This window comes from Pinus tabuliformis, chromosome Q, assembly GCF_031772625.1.
Source record: "Pinus tabuliformis cultivar Carrire ecotype Pingquan chromosome Q, CPIR1, whole genome shotgun sequence".
NCBI classification, from domain to species: Eukaryota; Viridiplantae; Streptophyta; class Pinopsida; order Pinales; family Pinaceae; genus Pinus; species Pinus tabuliformis.
In genome coordinates this window covers 280,105,455-280,132,656 of record NC_142296.1, presented here as the reverse complement: position 1 = coordinate 280,132,656, position 27,202 = coordinate 280,105,455, and the positions used below count along the sequence as shown (strand labels likewise).

Here is a 27,202-nt window from a genome sequence, read left to right as displayed (position 1 = left end):
CTGAAAATCACCCTTGAGTGACCTTAGTTAATTAATTAATGAATGAAGGTATTACAGACTCATGTGCTGGTGTGTGTCTATGTCATTTTAGGCAATGGATCGATCAGATTACAAAATACACAGACACTGGAAATATGGAAAACAGCAAGAGAAACACAGTAAGCAAATACAAGAACACAACAAATTAACAACGAGTTCACCTTATCTTCCAGGTCTACGTCTCTGGTCTAGCTTTCAGTGGTGGCCTTTTTTTATTGTGTCTTTAAAGCAAAGATTTACAATGAGGAGCTCGATCTGAGTCTCCCAAAACAGAATTGCTTGGCAAGGTGGTTCTTGGATTCCCCAAGCCACTAGAGTGCGCAGACTCTTTTCCTTACCAGCTCTTGACCTCTCTGGTCTTCAATGGGAGGAGCCCAATGTGGTGCTCAATTCTCGACAGATCCTTTCAGGGATTGCTCGATGCTGCCTTATGCTGCAGGTCAACTCGGCTCTCTGTCTTTTTGCTTCTTTTCTCTCGCTTTTCTCTCTGTCTTCATTCTCCTCTTTTTTTTTTCGTGTCCTCTCTGTCTTGTCTGTTCATGGCTAAAAGCCACTCTATTTCATGATTGCTCGCTTCCTCTTCCGCCCCCGTCGGGTCGCCTGCTGCTGCTCGCTTGGAGTTCCCTGTCTCTGTGTCTTCCTCAACGGCTCACAAGGAGTGGCCACTTGTCCTCTTATGAACTGCGCCAGCTCTTCCTCGTTGGTTCGGTTTTTCGGTTATACCGTGGAATGACTCATACGCCACCTTAGCGGTCAAATCGGATGTCAAACTTCTCTCTGTCGCAGCTTAATCCCTTGTCAAATTTGGTTTCTCCATCGGGCGTGATCTCAGCCGTTAGATCTGGAGCCCCCAGATCCTACGACATTTGCTCATTTCGCGTGGTTGACTTGCTTGACCGTTAGCGCGCGATGAGCGGCGGTTTTCTCTCTCCTTTGCCTGCCATGTGTCGGGCGCTGAGTGGAATCGCTCTTTTTTCTCCAAATCTGCTTACCGCCCAAGGGTGCCCCCGATATACCACTGGTTTTGGAGCGTGGGTCTCGCCTTTAGCCTTCAGCACTTTCCCCACGGTTTTCTCGACTCCATGTGACCGAGCGCTTGGGGCCTTTCCTTCTCGAGGGGTTTTGCCCAGCGATGCGTGAGCTAATCGTGCATCAGGAATGCCCTCTGTTTCCCAGTCCGGGCTTCCCAATGGCCAGTTTTGCCTCCCGCGCGATCTCCATTGGCCTCGATTAGCGCGCTTTGACCGAGGTCCTCGTCGTTCCTCGCTGGCTGCAAACTGACACTGTTAGAGGTCTTCCTGATCGTTCTGTGTCCATAAATTTTGAAGTCTGTCCTATTTTGATACAGTCATGGCTATGTAATAATCTTCACGGATCCCATTTGGATCAGGGGTACGATGGGATAATGGATATGTAGAGAAAAGGCATTTTCTCAAGAAAATGTTTTTCTTTTATGATTTTTCTTGTTGTCAGTCAAGCTTTAATAGTTAGAATTGTAGTGTTAATAGGGAGTGTTGGAGTATAACACTCAAATATGACCAAATGTAAGGAAATGCAATAAAGACACATTATTTAAGTGGCTTTAATATTCAATAATGATAGGCTTTATGTTTAATAGATGTCATTAAGAAAAGAAAGTTACATCATTCAATTGCTTTCTAGCCAAATGAGAGAGAATCGATGTCAATGTATTCAACAATTCCATCACTAATGAAATATGTGTTTCATATCTTTTGTTCATCTCTTATGAGATGCATGATTAATTTCACAAAATAGAATTGTTTTCTAAGAAGAAATTATTCACTATTAGATAAACATCGTTGCCTAGAAAAGGTTATTGTGGTTGTCGTTGGACAAAATTTATTAGTTGAAAAAATGTAAAATTCTTGTTATTGGAAAGAATCTCCTGGTGGAAAGAGAATAGTGGTTGTTTGATGGCAATTGAAGGTTTTGTTGTGGAGGAAACTTCGTTGGACATAAAATATTGCATATCAAGTCTTACGAACAATTGTGAAAAATGGTTAAAAGTAAGTTTGCTAGCTAGTTGAAGTAAGAAACATTTTGTTGGATGGAATCCGCCAATTGAAAAAAAAAGGGCAGTGAATGAGAGTAAAATACTCCTAACAACTATCGGTAAAGGGGTCTATTAAGTGGCACTAATGAAATATTGGTTGTGGGAATGAATCCATTAGCTAAGAAAAACAAATAGTTGGGCGTTGGACATGCTTGTCATTTAAAGAAGAGGTAACTTTCATGGCCACTTAAATGCTTGGTCAAACTTCGTATACCCATTGATGCTACTAGGAAGCTTTCCATTTAAGTATATGAGTAGTACAAAATCATTGGGAGAAAGTTTAGATAAACACACTTTAGCATTGATTGTGCAGTAGAATTGGTACAATCATTATTGTGTAAAAGGGAGTTCATTGGTTTGAGTCTCCCTACCCAACCTTTTGAAATTTGTGATTGAGGATGCAACCTAAAGTGAAAAGCTTCACCAGGTTTGAGAGGTTTAGGAGATTGAAGTTTAGAAAATACAACCCAAAATCTCGAACAAGGCAAGAACCCCAAACGTATGCTTGAGAAATAAGGCTCCTCGAAGGAACCTAAAGCTCTGATCAAGTGAAAGAAAATTGGTTGTTTTAGTTGCTTAGAAATCAGATGCTTAGAGAATACGACTTCCAAAAGGTCTTAAAGTTCCTAGCAAGGGAACGGAAGTTGCCAAGTTTCAAATGCTAAAAACTCAAATGATCATGAAAATAACTCTCAAAAAGGACCCAAAGTTCTATGCAAAGCAAGTTTTGAACCAGTGAAGGAATTTATTATGTTTGGTCGTTTGGAAATTAGATTCTTAGAAGTGATCCAAAATTTTGTGCAAGGTGAGCTCCTAGCAAGTGAAGAAACCCAATGTTGGTGCTTAAGAATTCAATGCATAGAAATCAAAGTTCTATGAGGAAACTCAAGAACCTAAATACGCAAGTTTCTTGAACTAGAAATTGACCAAGTGTTGGTGTACAAAAATCTAATGCTCAGAAACTAAATTTTCGAAAAGGGTATGGTATGAGCATCGGAAATTGACCAAGTGTTGATGCTAGAAATTAGACTTCAAGGGAACACAAAAGAATAAAATGAGAAATGTTCAAAGCAGTTTGGATAATTTTTTAAAATGTTCTTTATTTGCTTTGGAGATATCTCTTTCAATTTGGCTTGGATATTCTAAAATTAAGCCTTTTTATAGAGTCGGGGAAGGGAAAATCTCTCAAAAACTCTAATCGAGCCATAATTTTATTTGTAGAGTTGGGCATGAAAGAGACTTTAGCCCACAAATCGTTTTGCAAGTTTCCTTAGAAAATTCAGGGAATTGGCCAATGATAGGAAAAAATCACTATTCTCTCGTGGAGGTGAAAAGTAGTATTTGGGCAAATTTGCCTCAAAACAGTGGATTGAGGAAGAGGAGCTCTTTATTGAGCTAGAGTAAAAAGGGCTCTCGGCCAAAATAAAGTTCAAAATTTCTATTACAAAAATAATTAATTTGTTGCCAAGGAAAAATTAAGAAAGATTATAACAATAACGTAAAGAAATAATCTGTCAATTTCACATAGGAAATGAGAAGCACCAAGAAAAGATAATACTAATAACATTGAAGTTTCTCACACAGAAGGAAGTTCAAAAATTGTAATAGGGACCGTAGGAAAATCATCAAACCTCAGGAAACGTTCACGACAATATAATAAAGAAAGCTCCGAGTTAGAAGTTTTCCAACATATCACAATTTAAAAAAAATCATGGAATGATAATTGCCAAAATCGTATGGACTGTTCCATCGATTTAGTATGTCAATAATTGGGTTAGGGTTACACATCAACTCATAAAGATCAATGCGAGGATAAACAAATGCAAGCCAGGGTCAATACAATTGTGAATCCGTCTATACCAGCGACCAACACACTTGGCAATTGAGTCACCATTTGGTTCAGAAGTATAGTACTCGAAAGATAACAATTAAGCAAGTTCTAAATCATTGTTGTCAATTTGTGAGCATTCATTAGTTGTCTTGTTAATCGACGAAAGGGTTAGAAGTCGTGAGTGATGACTATTGGTAACATAAAGGGGCGATGCAAACAACACCCAACATTATAATCGTGTCCCGATCTAGATACGACCAACCCCCATCGTTGGAAAAACTACAACTAGATAGGTCCTACATCACTGAATCCTACTTTCTTTGTTAGCAATGGTTCCTTCCCACCATAATTCAACTTTTCATCTCATTGTCTTTTAGTAATTTTTTTTGGGTAACGTGGAAAATATCTTTATATTCCTCATTCGAGTCCTCGAGAGAATCATTTTCAACAAGAAGGTTCGAAGTCATTACATCCAAACAAATCATGTCACTTGCGGAAATTGAACTTAGTGAGGAGGATCCCAATCATTCCTCCCCACCAGCCAAAATAAGCCCAATTAACCATCCAAGTAATTTTTTTATTCAAAAAACAAAAATTCTAGAAACTCTACTCCAAATCATATGACTTGCGGACATTGAACTTGGTGGGGAGGATCCCAATCATTCTTCCCAACCCCCCAAGATAAACCCAATTAGTAGTCCACATAATTTTTTTATTGAAAAAACAAAAAGATTAGAAGCTCTATTATGAAATAAACATGCCCATCAACATAAAAATATTGAAATTACCCAATAATACCTACATAGGTCCTTTGTTGAGATTGAATTGCCCTTGTCATCTGGTCGCTGCAGCAATCAAGGCCAAACCTCATGTTGGCCACCATTGTTTCGTGGCCATATTGCTAAATCGACTCAAAAATTGCTTTCCCAGAAAATTTGTTACGTTGGCATGAATAGTAGTGAAAACATATTAATCACTATTGAAGTTCGACTTAGTTATAAGGTATTATATATTCCATTAAGGATCCAATGGTGTCAGAGTTTTGTTTAACAAGGTGACCCTCATATATTTTATACTAGTTCTCAATGGTATATTTATCCAAAGTTCATAAGTTTAAAAAGACACTTATAGAAGTATTATTTTGTGAGTTGTTCGTCCTCATAAGGTCAATGCATGTCTTAAGTCCTCTGCTAACCTCCCCAACCTCATTAAATTTGCTCTTATCATAAAAATGTTGTGGGTTTAAGAAGTACCCAACAACATGTAAGGGGGAATGCAATTGCCTATCCCAAGGTGCATTAGTAATGTCCCAAAGAGGCATATACTTGGCCTCCTCATCCGATATCTTCTTTTGATGGCCTCCTTTGCGAGATCCATCACCTCATAAATGTCACCCATAACGGGTTTGTCACCATGAACCATCTTGAAAGCTCAAGCTTTCAAATTCAATGAATATGAAACTTTAAAAATGAAACAACGCTTGAAATGGAATTTTAAAAATGAAAAAGTTAAAAGATGAGAAGTACCTGAGAACTTTGACAAGGGACTTCGTCACAACAAGTGCTTGAGATTGAAAAAAGGCCGAACAATCTCAATAGAGAGGATGGCTGGAGGATCAGTAGTTGCTGGGTCCCAGCCCTCTCCTTCTAGTCATGGTCTTCCTGCCTTCCCTTTCCTTTGTTTTGTTTTTTCCGGTTGTCTTTTAAGATTTTTTCCCCTAGTTTCCTGTTCCTTGGGGCCTTTGTTCCTTGGAGTTCTTGGAGTAGCTCTTATTCTTGCTAATTTCTTAAAGAAAATAAGCTTGAAATTAATCTTTGATTATTTTAACCCTTAAATAAACCTTTAATTTTAAATTTTAGCATTTCCTTTTAACCCTTAAATTATTCTAATATTTATATATTTAACTAACTTTCATAGGTAACTATTGAATTAAAATTAATTTTTTTAACAATTTTATCTTAACATATTTTTAGAATCTTAAGAGTATAAGTTGTCCCTTTACCTTTTTAATAAAATTATATAACCCACTATTTATATATTTCCCTAATTTTTATAACCTTTAACTTCTCTAATATTTGGATTTAATAACTTGGATTACTTTCTATTAATTTGGATTAATTTACTTTATATATATATATATATATATATTTTTACAAAAATGGATAGAGGTTCTATTAAATACTTGGCCTTAATGCCAAAAAACGGATTACAAAAGGTGAGACTGATTCCACAAGAACCGCACAGCCATGCAAGGCCATGCCTTTTATGATTAGCTCACATCTCTTTTTGCCTGCTACTATGTAATCTATTTCTGAGATTTTCCCAACTTTATGGGTACAAACAAACTGCTTTAACAAAATGCAGTAAAACATGACAGCTATCTAAATTAAGGAATTGGTTCCCATGATTCTTGTCCTCCTCTGAGTAAGGCTCCAGCCGTAAGGAGGGCAGCTTTGTTGGCTTTGGTGTCCGCCTCTTTATTGTTTGCTCTCAAAACATGATAAAAGTTCAACTTCTGGAAAGAGTCTCTAAGATCTGATACTCGGAAAATCAGCCTTGCGAGCTTTAGATCCGTTGGCTTAGAATGAGTCACCATGATATTAATTATAACCTGGGAGTCCCCTATTACATTTGCCTCCCTGATGTTCAACATTTTCATAATCTTGAGACCTTGTAAAAGAGCCAAAGCCTCAGCTTGTATGCTAGAAGCTATGCCCAGACCCCAGGCGAAACTGTGTATCTTTGTGCCGTCGGGATTCAAAATGACGCCTCCAGCTCCAGCTCTTCCAGGATTGGCCTTTGCAGCCCCGTCAAAGAAGAGGAAGAATCTCTGCTGATTTGTGGCCCAGTCTTTGAATTCATTTTCTGAAAGTCTTATTTGCCAATCTTTGAGGAGGGAGGTACTGTTTGCATTATTTTGGAACTGGAGTCCAAGAGAGGAGCCCCAATTTATATCTTGCTGACTGAGATTTAAGTCATCTTTAATATCTCTCAGATTCTCTTTAAGCTGGCTTTTAATCTTGACTGCCACCAGCTTGGCCTCCTGTCCATAGCTTCTAAAAATCCTTTTGTTTCTCTCTAGCCAAACCTGCCAACAGATTATTTTAGGGAGAGCAGTCCAAGCAGCTCTGATGATTTTGTTTTTTGGAGGAGTCTCGGGATACCTTTGCAGCCATTTAGAAAAAATATCAGGGATGGAGGAAGGCAACACTATGTTGAAACTCAGAGGTCCTAGCAAATCTGTCCATTGCTTCACGCACTTTTCCAAGTGTCGTAATCTGCTCACGGTATCGTCGCATTGAACTCGTGCAAACGTCGCATTTTCTCCGCAGCATCGTAGCACGCCCGTTCAGCACGCGCCCGTCGCGCGCCCGCCCGCGCCCTCGTGCACGGCGACTTCGCTTTATACGCCGAGTTGAAGGAGGCTTGCACTAAGGCATGGCCGACGGTAGAAGGAGTGTTCTAAGGGTGCGTTGGAGGTGTTTTGGGGTTCGGCCAGCGGGCTACCACCCACATATGAAACTAAGTTAAGAAGCATATAAATATGGCATGCGTTGAGATCATTTGGACACTCAACTTCGCACTTGGAGATACGCACAAGGTAGAGAGGAAAAGTGTAAGGCCTCCAGGCGATTGTGCGACGGGCGCCGGGCGAAGTCGCCGTGCACGAGGGCGCTCGCGGGCGCACGACGGGCGCGTGCTGAACGGGCGTGCAACGGTGCTGCGGAGAAAATGCGATGTTTGCACGAGTTCAATGCGACGATACCGTGAGCAGATTACGACACTTGGAAAAGTGCGTGGAGCAATGGACCTTTATACGCCGAGTTGAAGGAGGCTTGCACTAAGGCATGGAGGACGGTAGAAGGAGCGTTTTAAGGGTGCGTTGGAGGTGTTTTGGGGGTCGGCCAAGGGGCTACCACCCACATATGAAACTAAGGGTGCGTTGGAGGTGTTTTGGGGGTCGGCCAAGGGGCTACCACCCACATATGAAACTAAGTTAAGAAGCATATAAATATGGCATGCGTTGAGATCATTTGGACACTCAACTTCGCACTTGGAGATACGCACAAGGTAGAGAGGAAAAGAGTGTGCAGATTTAAGGGGTAATGCGCATACCTCATGCGCAGGTCTTAAAGGAGCACTTGAAAGGTCTCTTGGAACCGGTTGTGGGTTGGGCAAGGTGTGCCCAGGTTAGTGCGGATGTGCAGGTTTTGGTGTAGGACTTGGCATGGGATTTTAGGTGGCTCGGGTGAGCACCGTCCTTTGTGCAAGAGGTGCACAAGACTGTTGTAAAAGGCAAGGTTGCCTCTCTTTGTAAATTCGGTTAAGTGTGAGACTTGGTTTAGCCAAGACACACTTATGTATTGTAATCTAATATTCTTAATATATTATCGGGCAGACTCACATTACGGGGAGTTGCCCCTCCCCTTTATACTTGTTGCAATTGTTGTTGTTCTTGTTATAATTGCTATGGATAATGAATGAGTATGGGCTTCATTAAGTATAAAGGATAATTACATGTTTACTTGGTTGCGAAACACAAGCTAAGTAATGTTAATGTGAAAGTAGGCATAGTCCACGAATGTTAGTATTGGTGAAAAGAAAGCGTTCGGTGGTGCCGCACCTTGCTACAAGCGGTTGGAAGACTACCACAGGTGTAGGGGCGTGACAGTTGGTATCAGAGCTCGGTTGGAGCTGGTGAGCAGGTCTGAAGACTTGGAGAAGTCTTGCAGGAAGCTGGGTGAAGCAAGTGTGCATACACTTGGAAGTTGATGACAGGCGATATTGAGACTTGAACAAGGTTCAGGTGTTGAAGCATTTGAAGGTAGTTTCAAGACTCAGTTTGAGCAGGGTTGCTCGTGACAGTGGAAGCAGGTTTAGCAAAGGTGAAGCTTAGTGCTTGGGCCAAGCTGAACGACAAGGCATGGCAAGTTTGGGAGAAGGTGAAGGGAAGCTCTTGCTTACCTTATACAGGTTGAAGCGGTTGAAAGAAGAGAATCCCCGAATTCGAGACAAGCTTGAAGTCTTGGAAAAGAATGTTGAAGACGAACTTCTTCAACTTGGTTGGACAATGGAGCAAGATGAAGTTGCAGATTGTGCTAACAAGGAAGAGGAAGCCGTGACAGTTGAAGATGTTGCAGACATGACCATGATGGAGGATGAACTTGAGGATGATCAAGTTGGACCAGGATCGTGCGGTTTGCAGACATGGATGAATGAGGAAGAGCCTCATGATGATGATGAAGGACAAGGATTGTTGATTGTTGCAGGACTTGTTGGGGTTGTTTGTGACCTTATGGTAGAAGGTACAAAGGCCCTTGACAAGGGAGGAACATGATGATCGTTGTGGATGATTGGGTCATGCTTTAGCCACATGAAGAATTGGCTAAGTGCCTGGCATGACTCATGGACAGATTGGAGGGCACACTCTTGGGTGGACTTCTCATGGCCGAGACCAAGAGATAGTCTTGGTGGACACTTTGGTGGAGGAGCTATGATGGAGGGACTCATGACATGATGATATGGTTGGTTGACCGAGTTCACTAGACCGAAGATAGCAGACTTGGATGAGGATGACCGATTGTTGTGAAGAGTCTACTTGGTTGGACTACATGGGCAACTTAGTCATGGACATCAGGTTGGAGACATGGAGCATGGCAGTCTTATGCAGGGACATGATGCAGGAGCACTTGTAGAGGTGTCACTTATGGGCATCCAATGAAGAGTGCCAAGGCAGGGATGTTGTGCAGATGGATTTGCTGGTGTGACATGGAGACTTATTACTTATGAGTTGATGGAGAGGTTGTGCACTCTTGTACAACAAGGCCATGGACTTGGTTGGGTTTGTGAGCTAATTATGGAGCTCATGATGACATGAAATTGTTGTGACTTTTAGGGACTTCATACACGGTGGACTTGGAGGATCTGATGCATTGAGGAGCTGAGGTCAGAGACTTTGATGCAGTATGGGATGCATACTTTCAAAGTACATGTATGGGCATGGCTTGGAAGAGTGACTTGATGTGGAGGTTCGATATGAGACACTTTGGAGTGATGGAGTTATGATGATGATGATGCCTTGGCTTGGGCATGGGTTGAGCGGAGACTCAACTACTTTTGGCACATGGATAGATGAGACAAGTGCATACTTGTTTCTATGGATGACTTGAGGGATGGCACATTGTGGATATGATGGAGGTTGCTTCATGGACCTGGATGTGGCACATCGAGAGTCGATGTTTGAGGAGAGGGTCTCTTCATATGGAGGAGACACACACATGGATGATGATGTTGGGATAGATGTGGCTGATTTCTTGTAGCACATTGACACCAAACATCATGGACAGCATGTTGCAGAGGAGATGGATGGAGTTCCATGGACCTGAGCATGGATTATGGAGATAGATTCTTGATGAGTCGAGGATGTGGCAGATGTTTGAGGAACAACTGATGATGGCATGAGGATGTTCACTCTCATGGTTTGAGCGTGATAGTTGGATTGATCACCCGACTAGTTCAGACATGGGGTCCGGAAGTGTACAGAGATGTGTTAGCATTATGTTGGAGTATCATGGCAGCAGTTCACATGAGGACACATGATGAAGACGGGAGGTTAGTAATCATGGATCGAGATGATATCTGATGGAGAGCATACCGTTGAGGTGCATACCTTGGTATGGTGAGCTTGGTGGTAGTTGGTCACTAAGACGAGACATGATGGAGATGAGGTTCTACATATGTTGCAAGGATGTTTGCTTTGTGTGGAGGAGTCAACATCATGGTTGATGATGATCTTGGTGGATGGCTACCGGGATGGTATGTTGTCGAGGACGACAACGATTTCAGGTGGAGGAGGATGTAAGGCCTCCGGGCGATTGTGCGACGGGCGCCGGGCGGAGTCGCCGTGCATGAGGGCGCAGGCGGGCGCGCGGGCGCACGATGGGCGCGTGCTGAACGGGCGTGCGACGGTGCTGTGGAGAAAATGCGACGTTTGCACGAGTTCAATGCGACGATACTATGAGCAGATTACGACACTTGGAAAAGTGCGTGGAGCAATGGACCTTTATATGCCGAGTTGAAGGAGGCTTGCACTAAGGCATGGCTGACGGTAGAAGGAGCGTTTTAAGGGTGCGTTGGAGGTGTTTTGGGGGTCGGCCAAGGGGCTACCACCCACATATGAAACTAAGTTAAGAAGCATATAAATATGGCATGCGTTGAGATCATTTGGACACTCAACTTCGCACTTGGAGATACGCACAAGGTAGAGAGGAAAAGAGTGCACAGATTTAAGGGGTAATGCGCATACCTCATGCGCAGGTCTTAAAGGAGCACTTGAAAGGTCTCTTGGAACCGGTTGTGGGTTGGGCAAGGTGTGCCCAGGTTAGTGCGGATGTGCAGGTTTTGGTGTAGGACATGGCATGGGATTTTAGGTGGCTCGGGTGAGCACCGTCCTTTGTGCAAGAGGTGCACAAGACTGTTGTAAAAGGCAAGGTTGCCTCTCTTTGTAAATTCAGTTAAGTGTGAGACTTGGTTTGGCTAAGACGCACTTGTGTATTGTAATCTGATATTCTTAATATATTATCGGGTAGACTCACATTACAGGGAGTTGCCCCTCCCCTTTATACTTGTTGCAATTGTTGTTGTTTTTGTTATAATTGCTATGGATAATGAATGAGTATGGGCTTCATTAAGTATAAAGGATAATTACATGTTTACTTGGTTGCGAAACACAAGCTAAGTAATGTTAATGTGAAAGTAGGCGTAGTCCACGAGTGTTAGTATTGGTGAAAAGAAAGCGTTCGGTGGTGCCGCACCTTGCTACAAGCGGTTGGAAGACTACTGCAGGTGTAAGGGCGTGGCAGTTATCATCAGTCGGAATTTTGGAGTGACAAAGCAGCCAGCTGAAGAAATCGATTTTAGGCAAGGTGGGATAATACCATATCCCTTTCCAAGGCTCAGGATTAGTGGCCACATGGGGACGCTCACATAGCTTGGCGTAACCTTGAGCAACAGAGTATCCGCCAGACTTCGTACCCCATCCTCTTGTGTCCCTTTTTCGAGCCAGCAAAGGAGACAGGCCGTGAAGCATGGAAATCAGGGTCTCGCGCTCCATAAAAAGTTCTGGGGGTGTTTGAAGATTCCAGCCATCCCAACGTGAGTTCTGCCAAGCTGAAATGTCCTAGAGCCTCATTCATCCAACTGTGCAACGATTGGAGTGAACGACAGTCTCCCAGAGGCTCGTTATTCAAAATTTTGTCAGTCCAGAGGTTGATCCTTTTCCCATTACCAGGAACCCAGAAGGCATGATCGTTGATGAGAGAGCAAGCGTTGCTGCAAGACTTCAGGAAGGATGAATTTGTATGCTTCTTAGGGTGATCTAGGCAGCGAGAACGCTGGCCTTTGAAGTATTTTTTCCAGAGAGCTAATTGCGCCCAACCAGGTTTAGGGGCAATAATTCTCCAGATTAATTTAGCTCCCATTGCTACATTATGATAGCCAAGATTCTTGAAATTCAAGCCTCCTTCAAATAGCGGTTTGGAGATACATTCCCAGTTGACTAGCGGAATCTTTTTCTCGTTTTGTTTGCCCCCCTTCCAAAAGAATTTTCGGATGATCTCCTCCATTTTTCTGAGAATGCCAGTTGGAGCGAGAAGGACAGAAAACTGAAACAGGGGAAGACTGGAAAGAACAGATTTAATGAGGACCGACTTACCAGCTATGTTAAGCCAAGAATAACCCCAGGCATGCAGCGTATTCTTGAATTTCTCCAATTGGGGGAGCCAATCTCTGTTGTAAGCTTTTTTGAGGAAAACCGGGAGGCCCAAATACTTGAAGGAAGTCCAATTTGAGGATGCTGCAAAACCAAAGGTTCTGGATATAGAGTTGAGCAAGCTGGAAGTGGTGTTCCAGCAATAGATATGGCATTTTCCTTTGTTTAGACAGCTTCCTGAAACCAAACAAAACTCATCCAAAGCTTTTTTAAATCTGGAGGCAATAATCCCAGAAGCTGCTCCCAATAGCAACGTGTCATCCGCGAAAAGAGTGTGATTAATGGAATTCACACCCCTCGCTATACAGAGTCCAGCAATATCCTGATCTGCTCTTTTTTTGTCTAGGTAAAAACTGAGAACAGAGGCTTGAAGAACAAATAAAAGAGGTGAGAGAGGGCACCCCTGCCTGAGCCCTCTCGTGGCTTTGAAAAAGTCAGCAGCTCTGCCATTAATTAATGGGGCAATCCAGGGCTTTGAGATGCAAGCTCGAATCCAATTTATAAAATTCTCCCCAAATCCAAGTTTATGTAAAACTTTCAGCAGAAAACTATGTCTAACTCTGTCAAAAGCATTAGCTAGATCAAGTTTGACAACCATACCTTTTTCATTGCGGCTCAAGCTTGAATGGATTGCCTCCTGGACCAGAATGAAGTTGTCCACAATCTGTCTACCTTGAATGAAACCTCCTTGACTTTCTGGCATGATTTTGGGGAGGATGGGCTTCAGTCTGTTAGCGATGACTTTAGTGATCAATTTGTAACCTATATTACAAAGCGAAATCGGACGAAACCTGTTGAAGGAGTTGGCTCCCTTCTCTTTGGGGATGAGAGCGAGGAAAGCAGAGTTCGTGCTTCCTCCAATTTTCTTGCAAACTTGAGATTTAAGGACCATTTTGAAAAGATCCTTTTCCACAATGGACCAACAAATTTGGAGGAATCTGGCTGAGAATCCATCTGGCCCAGGGGCTTTGTCTGGATTCATGGCAAATAAGGCAGCCTTGACTTCATTCTTGGTGACTTTAGCTTCTAGGAGTTGGTTCATATCAGCAGAGATCAGGGAAGGGATCCCGTCCAACATCTCTGAGTTTTGATCCAGAATTATCTCTTCACTATACAGACTTTCAAAATGAAGAGAGGCTGCTTTTTTGATGTTTGCACTATCCTTGTGAATGATGTTGCCATCTTTGATTTCAGAAATAGAATTGGTACATTTCCTGGCCTGAGCTTGTTTGTGAAAAAAGGAAGAGTTCTTGTCCCCTGCTTTGAGCCAAAGACTGCGAGACTTAAGTCTCCAGTATTCTTCCTCAGCCAGACATGCCTTATGATAGTCTTGCTGAAACAGAGCTTCTTTGTCTAGGATCTCTTTTGTTATGACCGCTGTTTTAGCTTGAAGCTGATGGACTTCCAGCGTATGCTGGATTTTTTTCCTTTCGTTGGCTGGGTTTGGCAGGGATTTGGCCCAAATTTTCAAAGCCCTTTTCACTCTTCTGAGCTTTTCTTCCCAGACGAAAAAGGGAGAACCTTTGACCGGTTGCACCCAAGTGTCCTTGACTACTTGCATGAAGTCCGCTTCCTTAGCCCAGAGCGGGCTGAATTTGAAAGGGATAGGACCAAGGTTATGCTGAAACACGAGTTCCAGCTTGATGGGTTTATGATCCGAAGTGCTGCAAGGGAGAATATGCACTCTAGCCTCTAATCCAAGCAGAAGAAAAGAGCTTTGAATTAAGAATCTATCCAATCTAGCAGCAATGTGGCCAGGACCAATTCTTTTATTAGTCCAAGTGTACTTACCAGAAATTGGCTTGATGTCCAGCAGATCCCAGTCCTGTATAAGATCCTCTGCCCATTCCCTTGCCGGATCTCGAACAATGCTGCCTCCTCTCTTGTCTGCTGAAGAGAAGGTGAGATTGAGGTCTCCTGCTATGATGATATTCTCAAGGTTAACTAAATCTGCTTGGGTTCTTATGGAGTCCCAACAGTCCTTTTTTTCCACAGCGTTCACAGGGGCGTACACATTGAAAAGGCTGATTATCTCTTTTGAATCTATGTGCTGCAATTTTAAGAGCAGCCAATGAGTATTGAGGGTCTCAGAGATGAATGTGAATTTGCTAGCGTTCCAAAGAGAGCCCAACCCTCCGAAAGCCCCTCGGGTTGAGATTGCTTTCGCCTCACATTTGTTCCAGAGTTTCTTACTTGCCTGAAGGAAGATAGAGTCTTCCAGTTTGGTCTCCTGGATGAGTAGTATGTCAGGAGTTTCTGTTCTTATTAAACTTCTGATGGCTTCTTCTTTGATTCTACTCCCCATACCTCTACAGTTCCAGGAGACTATCTTCATCATTTGTATTTCTGATTGGCTCCTTTGGAGCCTTGGGGCTGGTTTCTCGTCATCTTTGCTTTTGATGCTAGTAACTTCTCAAGGGTTGGCTGGCTGCCTTGAAGCTTATCTTTGAAAGTTTCCTGCTCTCTTTTTTCCCGATCTGATTTGCGGCCTCTTGTGGATCTCCTTATCATTGCTGGAGATTCTCCTATTTCCCCCTCTTCCTCCGAGCACTCTGATTCATGCTCGTCTTCCTCTTCTTCAACAATGTTTCCTTTGGAGCTCCCAGCCATTGCTATTGCTGGAACACCACTTTCAGCCATTACCTCTATTGCTGGGACACCATTTCCAGCTTGCTCAACTCCATTTCCAGGACCTTTGGGGGTGCCTTTAGAGGGCGAGATTGATTTTTGATTTTCTGGGTCCTGAGTTTCCTCTACTTGCGAGCTTAGAGGGGCGAATTTGTTTTCTTGGGCCATTCTAGACGGGGGTTGCTGAGGGGGGGCCTGAGTTCCTTTTCCGATTGTACCAGCCTGCTTTTGAATTTTCCTGGTGCGCTTGACCTGATTCCAACCTTCTTCTTTTCCCTTATCTGGTTCTACATTGGTTGGGCATCCTCTGGCGAAGTGGCCATAAACATGACATTTTCGGCATTTGAAAGGCAGCTGCTCGTAATCCAGCTTTTGCAAATGGGTCCAGTTACCTACCTTGATTTTGATGGCTTCCGGGAGGCCCACCTCTAGGTCTACTTCTACGTAGATACGAGCACAATCATATTGATCTTTGCTGTTTGCCCTATCTATGAATTTCCCAAGGGCGTTTCTGATGTGTTTCAGCGAATCCCAGTTCCAGCAATGGACTGGGAGATTAGGGAGCCTGACCCAGACAGGAACAGCCGAGGGGACATCCACCGCAGGGTCGAAATCTGGCGTCCATCTGTTGAGATACAAACCCTGGGGGCCCATGAAATAGGGGCCATTTTGAAAAATCAGGTCCTTATCTTCCTTTGAGGAGAATTCGAAGAGGAAAAACCCTCGACCTAAGAAGTAAGAAGTGACGCTTCCCTTGATCAGAGGAGCCCAATTCCTGTTAACCCAGGACTCCGTGGTCTTAGGAGAAGGCCAAAGACCTGTAAACTGGCCCACGAGAGCCCGCTCAGCTAAGGAGAGGGCAACTTGAATCGGGGTCTCTGGCGGCAGGGAGATTTCAGGAATATCATCCAGCCTCTTGACAAACTTCGGTGCTTCGCTCTTCTTCTTATGCGGCAAGTCAGCCAAGAGCCGAGAGAAAGCTTCGGCAGCTGAAGGCGGGTCTGCCTGGGGCGAGCACAGGGCCTCCATAAGGACGGGCCCGGCTTTAATGCCTACCCAGCAGAGGCTGAGCGATCTGAATCCGTAGAGAGGCTAAGGAGAACGCAGGGGGAGGGCAGAGGGCCCAAAGCCGGGCCGCAGAGCAGCCTGGCGCTGAAACGCGACATCTCGCAGCTAGGGTTCCTAAAAAAAAAAAAAAAAAAACTTTATATATATATTTATAATATCATTAGATTACTCTATTATCATAACCTTAAATTACCCCATTATTTATATATATTTGTTGAACTTCTATAAATAACTATTATTTAATATTAATTTAGTTCTTAATTGATTTAATATTTATTTATATATTAGTATATGGAACAACCCTTTTGACTTATGTTTGAATCTAGATATTTAGGTATATTTATATATTTAATAATTTTTTAACTAACTGACTATTAATGTATATTAGTTTTGGTTATAATTTATTTTCTAATATATATTTATTATTAAAAATGGACCATTTACCTTTGTTCTAATAAGAATCTAACGAACCAAGGTTACTTTTTAATGAAATAATGGTTATAACCCTAATCCGGTCCTAACTAATCCAATCAAATCGAGCTGTTGTCAATATAGCCATTTTATAGTCGTTGGAGTTTCTGCTCTATCTATTTAACATGCAAAGCTTGATATGCTCATTCAACTTGTCCTGACGATGAACCACACTAGTTGGTTCGAAATGCGTCGACACATGAAATATCTTGTGATGTACGCCGAAAAATCTCTCATAAAACAATAATCTCTTTGACATCTTTCCAGAAACCGCCATTAAATACAAGTGCAACAATTTCAACGCCTTCAGGGGCCTTGGAATGTTTAGATGCTATCCACTCAGGTCCCAAGAACATCCTATTCATTTTTATCTTTTGCTCAACAATAGATTGCAAAGATATGGAATTTGTTGCAAATTTGGTCACTGTAGGTCGAACAATTTCTTTATCTTCAGTGTATTTTCTCATGGTGTTTAGGACAATAGTGTGATTGTACAGATATTTGGTTATGGATTTTGCCTTCTCCACAACCTCATGTATCCAAGGGAGTTTACCAATGTCCTCAAGCATTAAATCTATGCAATGGGCAGCATAAGAGGTCCAAAAAATAATGGAGTGCCTAATCTCAAAGTATACCAGCAACAAATAAGTTGGGTGGTCTTAACCTCGTATAAGGCATCCACTCATTTGAGAAACATTGTGCCTGCTAGACAAGATACAAGGAAATTTATTAAAGTTTTATTCCTCTAATTTGTCCATCCATCACTCATGATGGTGCACCCTATTTCTACCCACATGATAAATGAAACTTAGATGGCACAAGCATGACATCTTCAAAACTCTCTAACAACAAATTTTTCCTAAGGCTCTTTGATGAAGGGGCTTTGAACCCTAGACCTGCAATAGCAACTGCATGAATCATAGCTTGCCAACAAGGACTTTTGGCACAACAGAAAGGTATGTCAGAATAGTCCCAAAAGTTAGCAATGGCCTTCCTTGCTTGACTATGGACATTTTTTTCTCCAACTGGTGGCATCCAAGGTAGGTTGGGAACTGTGTTTCGTGCGGGGAGCAAAAAAAGTGTTTATGTTTCCACTTCCAGTGTTGAATGCAGAAGGATTCATTTGGCCTTGAGTTTGACTTGGACTTTGAGGCATGTGAGGCATGTGTGGGAAACATGGGCCTAACATTAAGGATTCAATAGAGGGAGATGACAAGGAGGTATTGGAAGAAGAATGGGCAACTCCAAGAGTTCCTATTTCTACATTTTGTTTTTCTTTTTTGGCATTATGCTGACTCAACTTATCAAAGACCAAGTTTGCTTGGTGTTTGACATCTTGGTCAACGTTGTTGTAGAGACCTATATCATGGTCGGGTATCTATGCAAGGTGGTACTTGAATCTATAAATGCCTCCACTACATGTCCCTTTGCAAAACTTACAGAGTAGCCTGAGGTCTCCGGGAATCTTGTTGCAAATAAGCCCAAGCAAAGTCCCTCTCCCTCGACATTGTTGTTGTTTTGGACTTGTGTTTTAATTTGTGGCTTTTGTTAAGATTTGGAGTCGTGTCTTTTGTTTAATTTGTGGCTCCTATAAAAGACAAAAATAAAAAATTAAAATGTAGATATAAGTTAAAATTTAAAGCATCCTAACATAAAAGAATGCAAATTAGATTGCACCTGTAATTAGATTGCAAATTATGTAGTCTAAATTAGTTGTTGAAGAGGTTCAAATTGTTTTATGCAATAAGTTATCTTTTTCATACATCATGCAAAATACAAGCTAGCATGAATGAAGTGACACTATAGCCAACTGATTGGAATTCATGGCTAAGCAATTCGAAGATTGATATATGTTAGCTCAAAAAGGGGCAGTTAGCAGAAAGTACATGGCTAGTAACATGTTATGGTTGCCAAGAGGATAACAAAGTCAAATTTTACCAATATGTTTGCTGATTTTCCTTGATAGCAATTATCGTAAGAACATTTATAAAAAGAAACATGTTGGGTGAAAATCTTTCCAATGGATGAAAAGGATTCTGTAAACCACAAAAGACCTCTCCATTAGTTCATCTCTGTTGGGTTTCCTTGAGCATAAGTCTATTTTTGAGGGAAAGAATGAGTGGGTCCTGCGTGAGATGGCCTCAAAGTAAGAAAAACTATAACACGTATTTCATTTACGTTTCTAACATTTGAGCACACTACACAATGTGAGAGAGCACTTAGTGAGTTAGCACAATTAATCTTCGACAGAGGAAGATGAAAGAGATCTCTAAGTAGGGATTTGTTGATAGCCATGGCCCACAACCTATAGGTGTTAATACAAATTCAAAAATGACTGAACAATCTCTAGGATGCAGAATGAGCCGACCCATAAAAAACCCACATGCTTAAGCCTTAACCCTCTCAGCTAAAATCATTGGAAAAAATTATATAATATGACAGTGGCACTGGGAAAATACAAAAGCAACCTAATATGCCATAATGGTCGCACTGGTAAAATTTGGCCAAAAAAACCAATACACCATGACAATTGGCTAACCTGTGATTAAATTGAGGATTGCTTCTTTGTTATAACGAAGAAATTTAGAGTCCAGACTCTAGGCGACAGGTGACAAACTCCAGGCGGCAACAGACTCTAGGGTATCTATGTGAAATGGCACAAAGTGGAGTAAATGCACATTGAAATAAACCATGCGGAAATAAGCCATGTGGCGAAATAAACCTAAAATTCGTGGTCGTCGAGTCGAATTGTGAAAATCACTAAAGTTGCGAGTCAAACTTGGTCAATGCGAGTTTGACTCACCCATATATAACTCTGCTCTTTTGCCAACTGATCTAAGTCGGAGTCGCGGTTGATCGCGATCACTCGGAGAGTCTTGTTTCACTGGTGCATGGGTCATAAGCCATTAATATAATCTCTTTGGGTGCAACCACATGTTTGACCACCACCTTATCCGATGGCTTCCAACATAAGTGGCCCTCGCAATAATTGAACTTTGCCTGATGATGGAAAACTCCTTGCTTTTCACCATTAGATTTAACCCCTTTGGGCTATAATAAAAGGAAGGACATGTGGGTGGGCTTTGATCCACTTATGTGTGCATGGCTCACAAGACCATTCAATATAATCTTTCTGGGTGCAACCACACATTCATCCACTACCTCAAGGTGTGTCCCCATGGCTTCAAGCTACACCCTCATGGGAATTTCGTAGTTAATACATCTATTTATTATTGAAAAAATAATTAGAAAATAAGTAACTATGAATGATGAATTCCACAAAGAAGTCTCCCTACTATGATAAATATCCTTTCTGTGAGAGAAAGTTAAACCAAGATAACTCACAAATAAAAATATTACAAGACAAACTAGCATATTATAGAATGACATAGAGGAATTTTAAGGGCTTAGCAGAAGGAAGATAATTATGGCTTAAAAAATCACATGTAGGAGTTTATCACACAAATCAAGGAATCTAAAACTAAGAATTAGTTTAAGCAAAAGTTACAAATAAGAAAATCAAGATCTTGAGAAGAATTTTCACAAGAATTTGCTAGAAAAAGATAAAGAAATTTCTCACCTAATAGATCATAGTGAAAAAACTACTTGCACCATGGAAAACTATCAAGATCTCAAGAAGAATCTCAACAAGAGTTTATTTGAAAAATGAAGAAAATTCTCATCCAAGGAATTTTAATTAGAGGTTGCTTGCACAAATTAAAATGTTAAAAGATGAGAAATCAGAAAATCAAGCCCTTCAAAATAAAGTTGACAAGTTTGAGAATTTTGCAGAACTTTCATGTCTAAGGGATAATAATCAAAGCTTAGTTACACAACTTAAGAAGATAAATAATAATAAGACATTATATTGGAATGAGTAAAGAACAATGACCAATCCTTTTGAACTAGAGAAACCTTTAGATGTAAAATTCCAAATCATTATCACAATTGATGTCGCAATTCAACAATATGCAAATCTAATGGAAGTAGGGGTATCTTTAGATGCCAAAGTACAAATGATGGAAAATCCAAATTTCCTTACTAATAAAAATTTAGTGAGCAACGAAGTGACATAGGTGTATGAAGAAAACACTATACCAAAAGTGAATAAGGAAAACACTACCAGTATGACAAGGAAAAATCATGCTTTAATGACCCCTTGTCATCATCCAAATCACAAGAGTCAATAATTTAACCAACTCATATATCAACCTCGCCCAGAACAAGGTCAATGTTCAAACTGCATTTCAAAAAATATTAAACTCAGCTTCAAAATAGAAGTCATCTTGGGATTCACAATACAACAAGATCATATTGGGAACATTATAAAGTTTAAACACAGTTACACCCAGGTCAAACTAGGATGGACAAACCCTCTCACAACGTGACAATTTTGCTCACCTTTTCGAATATTATGTCATGTCATGTCATGTTTTCAACCTCAAGATTGAAGGATTATCACAAGGCATTGTAGGCTAGAACAAAGATGTAACCTTTTCCATAAAATTCTTTGAGGATGAAGCATCCTCGAAGAGAGAGGCAATGTGATAAACATAAAATATATTTTCTTGAGAGACAAACACATCCTTGTCATTTCACCCAAATTCCATACCAAGGCAATATTGTAAGAAACCATGATCAATCATGTCAAAAACAAGATGCAACATATCATTTACCTTTTGAGTTGCATTGACGCTGCTCCCTCTAAATGATCAAATGCTTACATATACCACGAAAATAACCACGTCATCAGTCATGCTTTTGGCATAATATTTGGATCAGAGGGACTCCGTTTTGAACCTAGATCTTGTGAGAACCTTGTCAATTTCAATATACCGGGCCTTTGGGATCTGTGTTAACCTGTTTAGAGCCTTAACGAACATGCACACCGATGTTGTCTACTTGTGACCTGAAATCTTGGTGTTGGAGCAAAGGTCTCTTCATAGCCCATCCCTTTTTTCTTGTGAAAAACTTTTTGCAACCAGGCTTGCCTTATTTATGCAGAGAACTGTTCTCTATTTATTTTAACCATTAAACTTATGTGCAGTGAATGGGTTTCTTTCCTGGATGCAACTTCTTCAGCTCTCAAGTGACGTTCTTCAAGAGTGACTCATACTTGGACTTCATCACCATCTCTCACTTATCCTTGCCTCTGGTTTCATCTTAAGTTTAGGGTTGAAATAAATTTACGACAACAAACAGTAAAGCATAATTGGCACAACAACATTCTTGCCTTTCCTCGTTGGTCTCCCCCTTGGACATTCTTCTGTAGGTTATGAAAACTCATCTCTGTCACGTCCTCCAAAGCAGTGTAATAGTAAATACGATTTAGGTACACCTTTTGTTGTTCTATTGGAAGTATCAGCCATCTCTCCCACTCTTTGGAACAATTTCAGCCTGTCCCTTCATGTGCTTCATGCACATTATTGATGGATGCGCATCCTCTTGTGACTGTTCATCTTGTAACTGGGTTGATTTTTCATCCTCAAGCCATGAAATATCATCTATTTTCAGAGCTGAAGCAAACCTGATTTTTTTTCATCTATGATTACATCTGTGCTAATAATATTTTTATTGGAGACAATGTCTATCAATCTATGGGCCTTTGATTGATCACTATAGCCAACAAATTGGTGTCTTCCATTTTGTCTCTAACCTCTCTCTGTTTGGAGTTAAAACACAAGCATCAAAACCAAATAACCTTAGGTTATTAAATTGTGGTTTTGTGAACATGCCACTTCAGAATATTTTGCACCGTCTTTGTTAAACTACCATTTAGTATATAAAGAACAATAATCCTGCTTCAACCCAATACCTATTTGGAATTGTCTTTCCCTTGCAACGTACACCTTGCCATCTCCTTTACCATCCTGTCCAACCTTCACATTTCGCTGAGGTGTATAAGGTGCCATGAATTGCTTTTGAATCCTTTCTTTCATACGAAGGACAGCAAACCATCTGATGTTAATTCCCCTATATTATTTCACCAAAGGACCTTAATTTTTCGACTAGATTCATTTTAGTTATTGAACTTTACAAATGCATCATACTTCTTCTGTAAGAAGAATACCTGCATCTTTATAGAAGATGCATCGCCAAAGAGAAGAAAGTTCCTTGCAACCGAGATTGATGCTGTCTTCATGGGCCTCCAAAGATCACAGTGGACCAAATCTATCTCTCCTTGCCTTTCTTTCATCAAATGCTTGCTGCATTGTTTGTCTATCAAGTGTGCTGTACATACACCATTATTGGTGCCAACACTGGCAACGGAAGCTTAAGATTTCACCTCATTAATTTTCACAATTCTGTACAACCCGTGCTTCTTTATTTCTATTGCAATCACCTTATCACTCGTTTTGCAATTTTTAAAACCTTTATTGCTTCTAAATATGACCTCCGAATATGGGTTCTATACTGTTATTTCACCAATTGAAAGATGATTTTATTCAAGCTTGGGATGTAGAGTAAGTTATGAAAAGTGCAATTCTTACCATACAACAACTGAATTTTAAATGACTAAGACCCTCAAGAAGATGATTGCTGCCGTTATCTACAGTTACAACATCTGTTTTGGATTTGTTTTCAACGAAGGAAAACAAACCAATCCTTCCTATTAGTCATATGTTTTGAAGCTTCAAACTTCAAATCATTGAAGACTTGCCTCCTACTTGAGCACCAACCAAAGCATTCTCCTCTTCTTCCTGCTCTGCGACATTGACCTTCTATTTTCCAGGCAACTTTCTTGTGCTTCATATTCCATGATCGCTTCTTACAATTTCTTATCATGTGTTCCAACTTGCCACAATAGTAATCTTCTTTGTCATGATTTCCATTAACTCCCGATATTCAAAAATAGATCCTTGTGCACCCAGGAACTCTATAAACCAGGTTCTAATACTATGAGGGAAAACATACACATGACAACATATGCAGAAATAGTTTGAAAGCCAAAGCCACGGTATTTTATTTGAATGGGTTCAATGCTCAGTTAAATGAATTGGGGCATGGAGTCCTGGATTATAAGCGGGTTGAGTTTGACAGGAATCATATGCAGCATTCATCAATAAAATTTAGGAATTACATTGATTTTCCTACATGGTTCTAAAGTTTAAAGATCAAACCAGAAATTGGCAATTTGGCAACTGATAGGTTCCAAATTGTTTACAAATATCATGGAATTAAAACTATGTTGGAGTATCCATTTCCAGTCAGTCAGGTATCATTCACCTGAATTAGTCTGCTATGGCCTTCAAATATTGAATAACTGCTCTATTGAAATTCCAATTTGGGTATTTAATATTTTTGTTCAATTTCTTCTACCCAACAACTACTCTTTTTAATGCTAGAGTAGCATTTTATCTATGGAAAATGACATTGTCTAACTATTCCAGGTTTTGGGTTTTTTTGCCCGGAATCCGGAGATACAATTGTGGGTGAGATTGTGATATTTGGTTATTTAAAATTCGTTTTTGATGACATAAATAGATTCAGCATTCTGAAAAAACCCTGGGCACCTGGATTGTGCAGATTACACAACTCAAGCTCATAATTTTAACAAATATCTGCCAGATTTTAGGCAAAATTGGTTGAAAAATATGCCCAAAAAAGCTTTAAAATGTAGAATAGTTAAACGGCATGGAAAATTAGCCTTGGCATTTGCAACGGGCTGATCTGTTTCTCTAAGCTCAGTTAGATATTACCTAGCATGCCCACCATATCTCATGCAAGACAGATTCATAAGGAAATGATGCATGCACACAAATAACTGGACTTAGCCTTCACTTAAAAGTATATCTAGTTGGATGCATCCATATATTGAAATATGGATCAGAGTCTCTCATGTGAAGAGTCATAAGCCGAAAGGCAGTGTTAGAAAAGTTGGTTATTGTTGAATTAAACTCTATAGTATATTTCAATAAAATTGGTGTCTGTCATGTAAAGGATTGCAAAGAATGGAGTTCTTTTCATATGTTTAGTTGTAGATTACTAACATTTATTGGTCACTTGGAATTTTCTTATGAGGCTTGCCATTATGGCTCACATTCACTTTTAATGTACTGAAAACTACGGAGGTTTCTCTCATCTCACATGCAGTTTCATGCTTTGCACCAGTGCTGCCATACCATTCACACACTTTGAATGATACACTTGTACAGAAGGTCATAGATCACAAACAACATTTTAATTTTCTTTCAAGTTACTTATGTATTTTTTTCCTTGGGCAGATTCTTACTGGACCTCTTGTGAACAAAGGACTGAAGAATTTATTGAGAAAAATCTTAGAGGCAAGAGCGCTGGTGTGATAATGATTATACTTGTTTACTTTGGGACAAGATATTTAAAGAGATACCTTTCCATTGGATGAGGATGGAGTGTGTCAACTTCCTCTCAAGTTACTGTTTTTGTTTAGTATGAATCTTGAATGGCTTTCATTTTCCCATGGCAAAAGAGAATACTGCATTGAAAAAAATTGGGGATCATCCCACCAGTGATGTAATTGTGAGATTAAGGACAAGTGATGGCAGAGAAGACTGGTTTTACTGCCATTCAGAAAATTTAGTAAAACAAAGCAAATATTTTGCGGAGCATCTTTCAGATGACTAGCCCATATGCCAATTTCTGGAATTGTATAGAAGTTTACTGCTGTGAATCTGACTATGATCATCATTTGAACATTTTGAGGCTTTTTTATGTGGAGAGCAATCTGGTTACAGATTTGTGGCAGAATGTAAAAATGGCTCTTGGCATTTTGAAAGCAGCCACCAAACTTGGTACTGATTGAATAATTTCAAAGTGTGTTCAATATTTAGAGACAGTTCCCTGGGAAGAACATGAAGAGGAAGAAATTATAACAACCCTTCCATAGCTAGGTTCAGAAGTCATTCCCATCCTTGCTAGACTTCAATTAGTTGACTCAGAAGCGGTAAGAAATGTGTTTCTCTCTGCCACACATGCTGCAATTCAAGTTGACAGTAAACGTTCTGATTTGCCAGCATCACCAGACGAACTCAAAGCTTCTGCACAAGAGCAGGTAGAGTATATGCTTGTTGAATATGATGATGCACCTCTACTTACAATAGATGACAATGTAAAGTATGAAGTAAAAAAACATCTATGAGAGTTGTTTTCCATTTTTGAAAATAAAATGGCATCTCTGTTATCTCATACAGAAGATGTCCTAGAAGACCACGAAAATCACATTTTAAGATTTTTGGCTAACTTCTTATGGTTGTGTCATATTTTACCTAAGATGGATCTTTTAACTGAATTTGTCAGCAAGTGGGCAGAAGCTTCAGACAACATTCTTTACATAGTCAAGGATATAAGATTTAGGTCATGTCTATGGGAGACAAAATTGAAATTGATTGAAATTACAAGAAAGGTTTTGGAGGCAGTTGGGTATGGCAATGTAATCCTTTCTGCTCCAAGGCGAACACATCTGGTGAAACTTTGGTTACCATTTATAAGGGAGACAAAGCCACAACTTGACCTACAAAATTTTTATGATAAAATGCCTTACCAAATGGATAATGATCTCTGTCAAAGCATAGAATCTGTGCTCATTTCCCTGGTTCTGGCATTGCCTTCTAGTGATCAGGCTGAAATTTTGGCTGACTGGCTTAAAACAGAGCAAGCAAGATACCCAGATTTAAGTGAAGCTTTTGAAGTGTGGTGTTACAGATCCAAAGCAGCAAAGAGGAGACTGTCTTTGGGTCTGATTGGTGTTAGTACCAGCAATACCTCTACTGTTACCGATGTTGGCCATTAATATAATTGGCTTCAAACAGAGCAAGCAAGAGATCCAGATTTAAGTGAAGCTTTTGAAGTGTGGTGTTAGAGGGGGAGGGCAGCAAAGAGGAGACTGTCTTTGTATCTAAATGGCGTTAGTAGTACCTCCACAGAGTGCAATATTGGTCATTAATGTAATTGTAAGTCCTTTGCACATGTATCTCATGTTGTAATGTATATTTAACAGTCTTGCTGTTACTCTGTTACTTTTAGCTCAGACAGGTTGTATTTGATGCTATTAACCACCCCGGGATGGTTAACAAATCCAATGTTGGAAGCCATTTTCATTATATCTTCTCTCTTGTTTTCTCTATAAAAAGCTGCTTGAAATGAGATATCGATAATGGCTGTTGGCACATACAAATCATGGCTAAATATTTTTTATCAAAGAAACGCAGCACTTGTATTTATTCAGTGTAATATTTCAATCGGAAACAAATTACAGAGAATAACCAGGCCTTTCCTAAATATTCGAATATTAATAATGTTATATAAATGTTAATAATATTATATTTGCATTAAGCGGACTAAT

At 40.4% G+C, this 27,202-nt stretch overlaps 1 long non-coding RNA gene and 1 pseudogene across 1 annotated transcript in view; both read left to right on the top strand.

Moving 5' to 3' along the window:
• The window catches only part of LOC149219321 (uncharacterized), a 40,778-nt gene extending 15,560 nt beyond the window's left edge, over positions 1-25,218 (top strand). Inside the window, exon 2 of the long non-coding RNA XR_016249229.1 lies at positions 25,107-25,218. This is a non-coding gene — a long non-coding RNA (uncharacterized LOC149219321). The remainder of the gene's footprint in view (positions 1-25,106) is intronic.
• A 101-nt stretch (positions 25,219-25,319) lies between these two features.
• On the top strand, positions 25,320-26,960 carry LOC149219320 (BTB/POZ domain-containing protein At3g05675-like; annotated as a pseudogene).
• The last annotated feature ends 242 nt before the right edge of the window (positions 26,961-27,202 follow it).